At 41.8% G+C, this 12,546-nt stretch overlaps 1 long non-coding RNA gene across 1 annotated transcript; it reads left to right on the forward strand.

Annotated features, from left to right (window-relative positions):
- The first annotated feature begins 1,830 nt into the window (after positions 1-1,830).
- LOC145345056 (uncharacterized) lies at positions 1,831-10,620 on the forward strand. Its single transcript, XR_013887022.1, has 3 exons — positions 1,831-2,156; positions 8,195-8,256; positions 10,525-10,620. It is a non-coding gene; the product is annotated as an uncharacterized LOC145345056 (long non-coding RNA).
- The last annotated feature ends 1,926 nt before the right edge of the window (positions 10,621-12,546 follow it).

Genomic DNA, 12,546 nt, shown 5'->3' on the forward strand with positions numbered 1-12,546 from the left:
AATCAGACATTTGCCAGCCGAATATTTTAGGACATGTTACAAATTTTCAGTTTACAATGCATTTCTCAAGCTCTATCACAAATGCTTTCAAGATGACCTAGGAATTGCAACACTGTTGTTCAAAGTACATTCTCTGCCTAACACACTCTCGACACATTTTTTCTTCAACTGATTTCAAATCTCCTAAACTTGAACGAAAATTAAGAACATTTTAAAAGATATTTTCAGGTTATTATAGAAGCAGACAGCACAGAGGAGGCCATTTGTCCCATTGTGTTTGTGCTAGCTCTTTGAACAAACTTGCCCCACTTGCCTCAATGGGTGTAGTTCCAACAACACTCAAGAAGCTTGACACCATCCAGGACAAAGCAGCCTGCTTGAATGGCACCCTATCCACAAAAATCCATTTCCTCCACCAGTTACGATCAGTAGCAACAGTGTATACTATCTACAAGATACACTGCAGCAATTCACCAAAGATCCTTAGACAGCAACTTCCAAACCCATGACCACTTCCATCTAGAAGGACAAGGGCAGCAGACACATGGGAACACCACCACCTGCAAGTTCCCCTCCAAGCCACTCACCATTCTGAATTGGAAATATATCACCATTCCTTCGCAGTCGGTGGGTCAAATAGGTCAACCCACAGTGCATGGACTGCGGTGATTCAAGAAGGCAGCTCACCATCACCTCCTCAAGGGCAACTAGGGATGGGCAATAAATAGTGGCTAACCAGCGGCGTTCATGTCCCCCGAATGAATAAAAATATCCCCTGACCGATCCTCTTCCTTGTTCTTTCCCTATAACCCTGCAAATTTCCATTGTCATGTATTTATCCAATTCCCTTCTGGGAAGTTACTACTGAATCTGTTTCACCACATTTCCAGGCAATTACAACTTGCTGCATAAAACAATTGTCTTTTATCTCCATCTGGTCCACTTGTGCATTGTCTAAAATCTGTGCACTGCGGTTGCAATCAGCCTGCCGGTGAAAACTGTTTGCCCTTATTTACTCAACCTACGTTTCTCATAATTTTGAACATCACTATTAAATCTACCTTTATCTACTTTAAACAAACTGATTATAATTAAAAGATCTATATCAAAAGTAGTTAAGTTTCAAGAGAAACCTGTTTTGAGTTAAAGTTTATTTGTTAGTCATAAGTAAGGCTTACATTAACATTGCAGTTAAGTTACTGTGAAATTCCCCTAGTTGCTACAGTCCAGTGCCTGTTTGGGTCAATGCACCTAAGCAACACGTCTTTCAAGCTGTGAGAGAAAACCAGAACACCCGGCAGAAATCCACACACGTTCTGTGTGGAGAATGTGCAAATTCCACTCCTGCACCATGAATATAAAATCCAGCCTGTAAAGCTTGGGGTGGATTGCATTGCCAAAAGTGTTTTGGCAATGCAATGAGGTCTTTTGAGTTCTGTTAGTTAGCTGTAAAAGATCCAATTCAAAGAAAAATAAGAGAGGCCTCCTGCTGTCCTGGATAGTATTTTTCTCTCAATTAATATGATTGAAACACATTTCCTGGTTATTGTTTCATTGATGCTTATGGGACTTTGCTGTGTGAAAATTGGTGCAACATGTCTCTACATTTAAACAGTGATTAGACTTCTATAGTACTGCATTGCCTGTGGACTGTTTTGGATGGTTTGAGGTTATGAAAGATTCTAAATAAATGTATATTGTTCTTTCTTTCTAACACATTGAGGTGTCAGCTTAATTCTGCTACTTTGGTGGATTCCTGCCAAAGTTGTTGTGGGAATCGAGATTTTCAAGGTTACTGAATTGGGGCTTGAACTTACAACCTTTTGAGAGTGCTTTTAGCATTTCTTTTTGACTGCTTACCTCACAATGGTATAAACGGAATGTGAGATGACAAGCTATGGGTCACTGATAATAATATAGCTGTGATTTCATTTCTGGCGACTTATCAGGTCGACCACTCATGGAATATAAATTAGTTCCCAAGGATCCTCCTCAAATGTTCATTCCCCATTTTGTTTTATTGTAAGATTGTTAATAAAAGCTTGTTGTGCATTGTATTCAATAAGACTACATTTGTAATATTTTATAGGCTTTGTCGTCAGGACTTCAGATAAAACTGATACTCAGTTGGATTTAGTCTGCACAAAGATTGAAGCGTAAATATGTTTGAACTAGATGCCTACATAGCGTGCAACTTCTGCTTTAATCAGCCCAATAATATTGAGTGGTAAACCTCAGTTTCCTTTAGTTCTTGGTACCTTGCACGAAAGAAATATACCCAAAATTGAAAAATATTAAGTAAGATTTCAGAATAGGTAGAGAAAATATGAAGATGCAATTAAGTTGATTTAATGAATTGTAATGTCTTCCAAAGTTCAATCACATCATATTGCCTGGGAAAATAATGTGCAACCATCGTTCCCATGAGGATGTTATAATCCAGCATTAGGTTTTAAAAAGCTTTTTGACCAAGAGTGCGCCTAGTGCAAGAGAATTTATATTCTTTTCCAACTTTGCCAACAAATGTCAACACTCCCAAATCAAGCATCCACACAGCCAACTGTAGAGCTAGAGGCCACAATTTTGATGGGTGAGCAGATACGGAGCCTCAAAGTGGGCAGCACAGCTGGGGTGTCTGGTGGCTTTGTGGCCAGACCAATTTACCAAAATGACCCCAGAGGCCTTCCTGTGTCCGGTCACATCCACTATTTGCTTAACTGTCTGTGGATGGGAGTTCAGCAAAGGAGATGATAGCTGGGAAGCTATGAGAGACAGCCCCTGGCAGTCAGTATTGGGTTTGGGGTGGGATTTGGCTACAATTGAGCCTGAGGTGTGGTGGGGGAATGGGTGGGAATGGAAAGTATGATTAAATGGAGTATGGGACATGGGAACCCCCCCTCCCACCTACTGCAACCTCCAAATGTGCCTCCCCCTTCTCCCCACTCCTCCCCCCCAAACCCTCTCTTCGCCAGGACTCCGTTCTGAGGCTTGGAGGATAATCCCATTTTCAGGATGATAGGTACTGTACTCCTAAGACACCTATACCTGGTGTATAAGGAGTATGGTGGCCAAATTCCCTCCAAATCGATTTTCAAGTTTTCTGACGACACCAACATAGTGGGCTGGATCTCAAACAATGATGAGACAGAGTACAGGAATGAGATAGATAATCTGATGAACTGATACGGCAATAATAATCTCACCCTCAATGTCAACAAAATGAAGGAAATTGTCATTGACTTCAGGAAGCATAAAGGAGAACATGCTCCTGTCTACATCAACGGGATTGAAGTAGAGAAGATTGAGAGCTTCAGGTTTTTAAGTATACAGATCATCAACAACCTGTCCTGGTCCCTCCATGCCGACACTGGTTAAGAAAGCCCACCAACGCCTCTAATTTCTCAGAAAACTAAGGAAATTTGGCATATCAGCTATGACTCTTACCAACTTTTACAGATGCCCCATAGAAAGCATTTTTTCCAGTTGTATCACAGCTTGGTATGGCTCTTGCTGTGCCCAAGACCACAAGGAACTACAAAAGGTTGTGAATGTAGCCCAATCTATCACGCAAACCAACTTCCCTTCCATTGACTCTGTTTATACTTCCTGTTGCCGTGGCAAAACAGTCAGCATAATTAAGGACCCCACACACCCTGGACATTCTCTCTTCCACCTTTTTCAGTCAGGAAAAAGATACAAAAGTCTGAGGTCATGTACCAGCCGACTCAAGAATAGCCTCTTCCCTGCCACTGTCAGACTTCTGAATGGACTTAGCTTGCATTGAGTTGATCTTTCTCTACATCCTAGCTATGACTGTAATACTACATTCTGCGCTCTCTCATTTCCTTCTCTATGAATGGTATGCTTTGTCTGTATAGTGCGCAAGAAACAATACTTTTCACTGAATGTTAATACATGTGACAATAATAAATCAAATCAAATTCCTACCTGGTCTGGCCTAGATGCCATCTACAGCAATGTGGGTGACTCTCAAATGGCCTAGCAAGCCACTCAGTTCAAGGACATTCAGGGAAGGGCAAGAAATACTGGCCCTGCCCATGATGCCCATATTCGATGAATAAAATAAGAAGCTGAATAAACTAGGCTTGTACTCGTTAGAGTTTAGAAGAATGAGGGGAGATCTCATTGAGACGTATAAGATGATGAATGGGATGGATAGGATAGAGGTGGAGAGACTCTTCCTGCTCAAAAAAGACAGTAGGACTAGGGGGCACAGCCTCAAGATAAAGGGGAGGCGGTTTAGAACGGAGTTGAGGAGGAACTTCTTCACTCAAAGGGTGGTGAATCTCTGGAATTCTCTGCCCGTTGAAGTGGTGGAGGCTGCCTCGCTAAATATTTTTAAGAAGCGGGTTGATGGGTTCTAGATAAGAGAGGGGATTAAGGGTTATGGGGAGAGGGCGGGAAAGTGGAACTGAGCCACAACAGATCAGCCATGATCTTATTGAATGGCGGGGCAGGCTCGAAGGGCTAGATGGCCTACTCCTGCTCCTATTTCTTATGTTCTTATGTTCTTATGTTCTTAAACTTTCATCTGCTCAAATTAAGGGCTTCTTACATATTAAGATGAGTTTCCTATCATAGTTCCTTTGTTTGGCAAAGGTGGGAAATAGAAGAGAGGAAATAAGAGTGGGGAAGCATCTGAGGAGGATGCAACCCCTCAGATATTAACCAAGGGGATAATTTTAGCCTTCAAGAATTGACAAGATCAGATGCAACACTGGATTCACAGAACCTGACTTTCCTCTGCATTGATGTTAACATCAGAGAGTCATAATGGGCAGGATATAAGACCAGTGTTGCACGCAATCCTGCAGATTCCCCACTCCATAAGTTAGATTTAAAGGCACTCAATTGTTCTCTGCTCATGCAGTATAAATTGTTGGTCCTTTTACAACAGATATTCTTGTGAATTGTCCTGATGAGTCCAAGACGAAAAGTTTTGAAAGCACGTTTCTTTTTTCAGCAATACTTAAGTTCCCTGTTACCAAATGACTACTTGATGATTTATTCATCAAAGGCTTCAAGGGTGATTCAAGTACAGATTACTAATGAATTCTTATATAAGTATCTCCAATTGTCACCACCACTAATTTGGCATTTAGGTTATCTTCAGGCCAAGTCCAAGTGACAGTACCCTGTACTGCCTCTAGGTTAACCCTTTGTTCTTCTATGGGTAAGTAGAAGCCATCAACATCACCACAATTGCAGAAAAGAACAAGAGAAGCACTTTTGTAGGATTAACATCCCCTCCAAGTTTCCTCTACGATTCATACACAATTCTAACTTCAATGTACATCCCTGTTCTTTCATCCTTTTATGGACAATATCCTGGAATACTCTACCTAACACTATACTGAGGGAGGGGGGAGGGGGGGATGTGGGGCTTGGGGTACGGGACATCAAAAGGACTGCAATAATTCAAGCAGAATTAAATCCCAATACCACTCTCACAGACCAACTAGAGATGGTCATTTCCAGTACCCCAAGAATAAATGTTAAGAAAAAAATCCTCATAGTAATTCTCCTTATCCAGCTAAGAATGGATAAGCAAAATCTGAACAGACTGAAGAGACAATGAAAGGTGAGGATTTTTTTTACAGGTTTGCTACTTTACAGAGATATATGGTAAATAACTAGTGTATTTGAGCAGCCAGCAAGGGCTCTGCCAGCTCTGTTTGAGAAGGCATTAAGGATCAATCAGGAGAGGGGAGCTGGGAGATTTAAATTAGAGTGAGTGGAGATACAGCTGAGAGATTGAAAACAGCACAGTGAAAAACCTAAGTGCTAGCTTGGAGTTTGCAGATCTTGACATCAGGATTCAAAAATGACACATCTCCATCGGGTGAATACAGCTGGGATGTATTTGTTACTTTTATCACTTATCATTTGTAATGTCTTTATTTTGTGGTTTTTAGTTTATAGGGGCTATATTCTGACTAACAAGAACTAAGGAAGAAGGACGCTTGAGTAATTGATATTATGTGATAAGCGTCTTTTAAAGGGTTCAATTTAAAAGAGTAAGTTATGACAGGAGAGCTCAAAGCTGTGGTGTGCTCCTTCTATGTGGGAAGCCAGAAACATATTCAGTGCTCATGGCCAGCATGTGTGTTGAAAGTGTCTTCAGCTGCAGCTCCTAAAAACCTGGGTTTCAGAGCTGGAGTGGTGACTGGAGATACTGTGGAGCATCCGCGAGGCAGAGAATATTGTGGATAATGTATATAAAGAGTTGGTCACACCGCAGGCTAAGACTCCACCGGCAGGAAGGAAATGGGTGATTAGCAGATAGAATAAGAGGGCAGATAGCGCAGGAATCTCCTGTGTCTATTCTCCTGCAAAACAGATATACCACTTTGGATGCTATTAGGGGAATGGCCTCTCAGGGGCAAGCAAGGACAGCCAAATTTGTTACACACGGTTAGCCCAGCTGCATGTGAGAGGATTCAAAGATGTGTGAATGAATTGGTTATAGGGGAATCAACTGTAAGGTGAATAGACAGATGTTTCTGTTGCCCAGAATGAAAATCCAGGATGGTATGTTGCCTCCCTGGTGCTCGGGTCAAGGATGTCTCAGGACATTCTGGACAGGAAGGTGAGCAGCCAGTGACCATGGTACAAATGATATTGGTTAATAAAATGGGTCTTCAAAGCAGTATGTTAGGAAGTATGTTAAAAAGGAGGACTTCAAAGTTACTACCAATGTCATGTCTAGTCAGAGCAGAAGTAGCAGGATATATCAGATGAATATATGGCCGAAGAGATGATGTGAGGGGGAGAAGTTCAGATTCTTGGTACATTGGGACCAGTCTGGGGAGAGACTTAATCAGTACAAACTGGATGTGTTGCACCTGGGCCCTAGGGGGAGTATTTGCTAGAGTGGGTGAGGAGGGCTCAAACTAAAATGACAGGGGGGATGGAAACCTAAGCAAGGAGTCAGAAGAGGGGAAACAAAGATAAGAACAAAAGACAGAAAGGGGAATAAGAAAGTAATGGGCAGAAAAATCAGGGGTCAGAATTGAACACAGCCACAATGAAAAATAAAGAGAATGAACCAAGGAATGTTCAAAAGACAAGCCTTAAGGATTTGTGCCTCAATACATGGAGCATTCGCAATAAAGTGATTGAATTAATCACACAAATGGATGTGTAAATGGATATGATATAGTCAGGATTACGGAGACATGGCTGCAGGGTGAGCTGGAATGGGAACTGAACATCTGTTGGTGCTCAGTATTTTGGAAGGACGGAGAAGGAAGAAAAGGCGGTGGAGCTGCATTGCTGAATAATGAAGAAATTAATGCAATAGTGAGGAAGGATATTAGTTCCAAAGATATGCAATTTGTGTGGGTAGAGCTAAAAAACACCAAGGGGCAAAAAATGTTAGTGAGGGTTGTATATAAACCCCCAAACTGTAATGTTGATGTTGAGGATGGCACTAGACAGGAAATTAGAAACACCTACGATAAAGGAACACTTGTAATTATGGCTGACTTTAACCCGCATAGAGATTGGATAAATCAGTGACAACACCCCAGAGGAGGAATTCCCGGGGCATATATGAGATTGTTTTCTGGATCAATACATTGAGCAACTAACTGGAGAACTGGAGGGCTAGATATTCTATAATAAGAAAAGAATAATTGGCAATCTACTTGTACGAGACACGTAGGGGTATGAGTGAACATAATATGATAGAATTCTTCATCAAGATGGAGAGTGACATGATTAATTCTGAGACTAGGATCCTGAATCTAAATAGAGGAAACTGATGGTATGAGGCGTGAGTTGGCAATGATGAATTAGGGAATGTTAGTTAAAGGTTTAATGGCAGATAGTCAATGACAAACATTCAAAGAACACGAGTTAACTGCAACAATTGTTCATTCCTATCTAGTGCAAAAATAAAATAGCAAAGGTGGCCAAACCATGGTTTACAAGGGAAATTAGAGATAGTATTAGATCCAAGGAAGGGGCATACAAATTGGCCAGAAAAATCAACAGAGCTGAAGATTGGGAGCAGTTTGGAATTCAGCAAAAAAGGACAAAGAGATTGATCTAGAAGGGGAAAATAGAATTCAAGAGAAAGCTTGCAGACCATATATAAACTGACTGTATAAACGTCTATAGATATGTAAAGAGAAAATGGTTGGTGAAGATAAATGTTGGTCCCTTATAGCCCTTACAGGAGCTGATTGGCCCTGGTGGAACTCAAACTGAGTACCAGTGAGCAGCTTATTGGTGAGTAAATGCTGCTTGACAGCACTGTTGATATTTCTGGCTATTTGTTTTTCAATGGCAGCAATGAGACAGTTTCTATTCAATAAAGATTGAGTGCATTAGTTGAAGGCTGATGTGTGGAGGATGTCCTTCAATTTGTACAAGACTGCTGAATTTATAAGAACAACATTTATTTATATAGCATCTTTAACATAATAAAGTATCCCATGAAACTTCACTGGAAAGCTATAAGGCAATATTTATGATACTGTGCCAGTTTAAGGGATATTAGGTCAGATGGCCTAAAGCTTGCACGAAGGGATGGGTTTTAAAGAGTGCTTTAAAGGAGAAAAGAGAGACAGAGGTGTAGGGACAGAATTTCAGAGCTTAGGGGCTATTCACTAAGAGTAGAATATGGGAGGCCTGCCATATAGGCATTGGAATAGTTGAGTGTAGGGGTAATAAAGACATAAATGAGGGTCCGATTTTAGTTGAGGCAGGGCAAAATCAGATGAAGCCACAGAGGAGGAAATAGGCCTTCCCTGGGGTGAATGTATCACTAAGTTTCTGAACAATCAGGTTTATTTGCAGACACCTGAAGAGAGAATCAGTAGTCAAGGAGCAAAATTTTGAGTGATGCTGGAAAGCAATGGCTTTAATCTTCATAATATTTGAATGGAGGAAATTTCTTCTCATCCATTACTGGATAAACAATCTGATAATTTAGCAACAATGGAGCAATTGAGAGAGGTGAAGTGTGAGGTAGAGCTGGATGCCATCAGAATACATGTGAAAGCTAATGCTGTAATTTTCGATGATATTGCTGAGACACAGCATGTAGATGAGAAAAGGGAGGGGGCCCCACAGATCCTTAAGATCAATCTGTTGGTTCCGTTGTTGTCAATTACAGTTTTAAAGAGAGTGAGCACTTACCTGACCAGTAGTGTAGTCCTAACATGGCAATCAATGGCAAGTGTACCAGTACATTGCATTGATGGGTTATATTTGGGGGATTACTTGTTGCTGATCCAACTCCATTGCCATAACTTTCCTGAAATTGTAGCTGAAATCCCATTTACAGTGGCAGTGTGGGATTATCTTCCAGGGAATAACTGGTCATTTACAATCTATTTGTACATATGTTTGTGCATACAACTTATTTGTATATACATACTTCCAACCTGCAGTTAAATTCTCTGAATTTAGGTAATGGGAACTTCTAAATCAGGTGGACCCACTTGGTGTGCTTGGCTTCTGAGGCAGAAGGCCAGGAGTTTGAGCTACATCAGAGTATCATGCACATTATTTAAACTGACACTCCAGCGTAGTAGTGACAGAGTGCTACATTGCTGATTTTTGAATGACACTTTGTTAAATTCCTATCTGCTTGTTCAAATGGGTATAAAAGATCCCATGACACTATTCGGAAGGAGCATATTTCAAAGCATACTCATTAATCTGCTGCCACAGTCAGCCAAACCCATCATATTCTGGAGAATGTTGATGACAAAATAGATCACCTGGCTCATCCAGAGGAATGGACTGTCAGGGGAAGCTGAGATTGTTACCACTCAGCTCTAGCTAGCTGTGCAAGCCAGTCCCTTTCAAACTGGGTTGTCATAACTTTGCTAAGTAGTCACTGCGCTGCTAAAGTAATGGAGTTGGACATTTCCTGGAAGCTCGTCCAGCTCTGTAGAGGAATATAAGTAGGCCGTTTGGCCCCTCAAGCCTGTTCCTCCACAAAATCTATGGCCTAACTGCATATGCCTCCATTGGTCTTTGTCCTATATCCCTTAACGCCATGGAGTAGACTTCCATACTTCACCAGAAGTGAGGTGAAAACCCCTTGTCATTTAGTGTTCTGGGTAACATTTAGCTCAATCTTGAATTTTAGCTTGTTCTGAGCTAGTTGTATTAGTGAAGGGGCCCTACCCAATCACAATCGCATGCCTCACAGCCTCAGGGACCCGGAATCAATTCTGATCTTGGGTAACTGTCTGTGTGGAGTTTGTACATCCCACCCCAAGCAGAGCACGCCATCTTAAAAATATTATCAATTTAGAAGGACAAAAAGTATAAATGGTTAATAAAATTTATTTCTTAACATCAATATTATCTAATTCACCATCTGAGATAACTAATCATTCTGTAATGAAAAAAGTTAATCACTGAGGTAAAAACCTCACACTCACATTTGATTATGCAATCTATTTAGTTTAAACATGATAAAAAAGGTACATTTTCATGTAACTCATTACATGTTAACTACTATTTCCATTTACTTTTCAGAACAACAGGAAAATGCCTGGATGTTAAGCACAAAAAAAAATGTAACATCTCCCTTAAAATGCAGCAAACAATATTTACATTAAAAAGTAACAAACCTTATTGTGTTTCTTTACGAGCACATACTAGAATGTCATAAATCACAACAAATCACGACATCTTGTCACATCCACTTGTGACAATATCTTGGCTCTTTTGTTTCCACCCTGCCCCCAAACAAAATAAATCCTTTCCCAATATGGAGCAGTAATTCATTAAACAGCCTTACTATGAAACTAAGTATAATGCCCTAGCAAGACAGACATGCATGGGCGCCAGGAGGAAATCACCCAGTGTATGGAGTCATGTCTGATACAAAGGACCTGTGACTGCTCCTCTTGGGAGCTTGCTGGAGATCAAGTACCATGACCTACAGGAGTTCCTCAGGGAAACTGTTCTCAACCCAACCATCTATAACTTTATCAATTACCTTTGCTCCATCATAATGTGAGAAGTGACCTTCTAATAATGATTCTGTATTATTTTATCAGCATTCAAATTCCTGTTACTAAAACAGTTCATGCCAACAAACAGGTGTACAATTCAGCCTTGGGTTGACCAGGTAATATTTACATAAGAACATAAGAACATAAGAAATAGGAGCAGGAGTAGGCCATCTAGCCCTTCGAGCCTGCCCCGCCATTCAATAAGATCATGGCTGATCTGTCGTGGCTCAGTTCCACATTCCCGCCCTCTCCCCATAACCCTTAATCCCCTCGCTTATCAAAAACCCATCAACCCGCGTCTTAAAAATATTTAGCGAGGCAGCCTCCACCACTTCAACGGGCAGAGAATTCCAGAGATTCACCACCCTTTGAGTGAAGAAGTTCCTCCTCAACTCCGTTCTAAACCGCCCCCCTTTATCTTGAGGCTATGCCCCCTAGTCCTACTGTCCTTTCTGAGCGGGAAGAGTCTCTCCACCTCTATCCTATCCATCCCATTCATCATCTTATATGTCTCAATGAGATCTCCCCTCATTCTTCTAAACTCTAACGAGTACAAGCCTAGTTTATTCAGCCTCTCCTCATAGCTCAACCCCCTCAACTCTGGCATCAGCCTAGTAAACCTCCTCTGCACTCCCTCCAAGGCCAAAATATCCTTATGTAAGTGCGGCGACCAAAACAGCACACAGTACTCCAGCTGCGGCCTCACTAGTGCCCTATACAGCTGCAGCAAGACCTCCCTACTTTTATATTCAATCCCCCCTCGCTATGAAGGCCAGCATCCCATTCGCCTTCCTGACCACCTGCTGCATCTGCAGGCTGGGTTTTTGCGACTCATGCATAAGGACCCCAAGGTCCCTCTGCACCTTCGCCTGCTGCAGTTTTTCGCCACGTAAGTAATAGTCCTTCCTACCATTATTCCTACTAAAGTGGACCACCTCGCACTTGCCAACATTAAATTCCATTTGCCAGTTCCTGACCCATTCGCCCAGCCTATCTAGAACCTTCGGCAGACTCTCCACACCCTCTGCGCAATTTGCCGTTCCACCAATCTTGGTGTCATCAGCAAATTTCGACACCATACACTCGGTTCCCTCCTCCAGATCATCTATATAAATGGTAAATAGCTGAGGCCCCAGCACCGACCCCTGGGGCACTCCACTAGTCACCAACTGCCAATCCGAATAGCACCCATTGACCCCCACTCTCTGCCTCCTATTAGACAGCCAATCCTCTATCCACGCTAACACCCTACCCCCAACTCCATGTCCCCTGACCTTCTGTAATAACCTCTTGTGAGGTACCTTGTCAAACGCCTTCTGAAAATCCAGAAAGACCACATCCACCGGCTCTCCTCTATCCACCACCCTAGACACATCCTCATAGAACTCCAATAAATTCGTCAGACACGACTTCCCCTTAACGAAACCGTGCTGCGTCTGCTCTATCAAGCAATTCCCCTCAGGGTGCCTCGCTATTTCCTCCTTGATGACAGATTCTAACATTTTACCTACAACAGACATTAAACTAACTGCCCTATAAT

The sequence above is a fragment of the Carcharhinus amblyrhynchos genome, chromosome 7 (assembly GCF_965287045.1).
Source record: "Carcharhinus amblyrhynchos chromosome 7, sCarAmb.v2.hapA, whole genome shotgun sequence".
Lineage (NCBI taxonomy): Eukaryota > Metazoa > Chordata > Chondrichthyes > Carcharhiniformes > Carcharhinidae > Carcharhinus > Carcharhinus amblyrhynchos.